Genomic DNA, 844 nt, shown 5'->3' with positions numbered 1-844 from the left:
TAGTCTTTTATTATGTTGAGGTATGTTCCTTCTATTCCTGCTTTCTGGAGAGTTTTTATCATAAATGGGTGTTGAATTTTGTCAAAGGCTTTCTCTGCATCTATTGAGAAATCATATGGTTTTTATTTTTCAATTTGTTAATGTGGTGTATTACATTGATTGATTTGTGGATATTGAAGAATCCTTGCATCCCTGGGATAAAGCCCACTTGGTCATGGTGTATGATCTTTTTAATGTGTTGTTGGATTCTGATTGCTAGAATTTTGTTAAGGATTTTTGCATCTATGTTCATCAGTGAAATTGGCCTGTAGTTTTCTTTTTTTGTGGGATCTTTGTCAGGTTTTGGTATTAGGGTGATGGTGGCCTCATAGAATGAGTTTGGAAGTTTACCTTCCTCTGCAATTTTCTGGAAGAACTTGAGCAGGATAGGTGTTAGCTCTTCTCTAAATTTTTGGTAGAATTCAGCTGTGAGGCCGTCTGGACCGGGGCTTTTGTTTGCTGGAAGATTTCTAATTACAGTTTCAATTTCCGTGCTTGTGATGGATCTGTTAAGATTTTCTATTTCTTCCTTGTCGAGTTTTGGAAAGTTGTACTTTTCTAAGAATTTGTCCATTTCTTCCATGTTGTCCATTTTATTGGCATATAATTGTTGATAGTAGTCTCTTATGATCCTTTGTATTTCTGTGTTGTCTGCTGTGATCTCTCCATTTTCGTTTCTAATTTTATTGATTTGATTTTTCTCCCTTTTTTTGTTGATGAGTCTGGCTAATGGTTTGTCAATTTTATTTATCCTTTCAAAGAACCAGCTTTTGGTTTTGTTGATTTTTGCTATGGTCTCTTTTGT

The sequence above is a fragment of the Bison bison genome, unplaced genomic scaffold (genome assembly GCF_000754665.1).
Source record: "Bison bison bison isolate TAMUID 2011002044 unplaced genomic scaffold, Bison_UMD1.0 scf7180017864036, whole genome shotgun sequence".
Taxonomy (NCBI): Eukaryota; Metazoa; Chordata; class Mammalia; order Artiodactyla; family Bovidae; genus Bison; species Bison bison.
Note: the sequence above shows the minus strand (reverse complement) of the source record.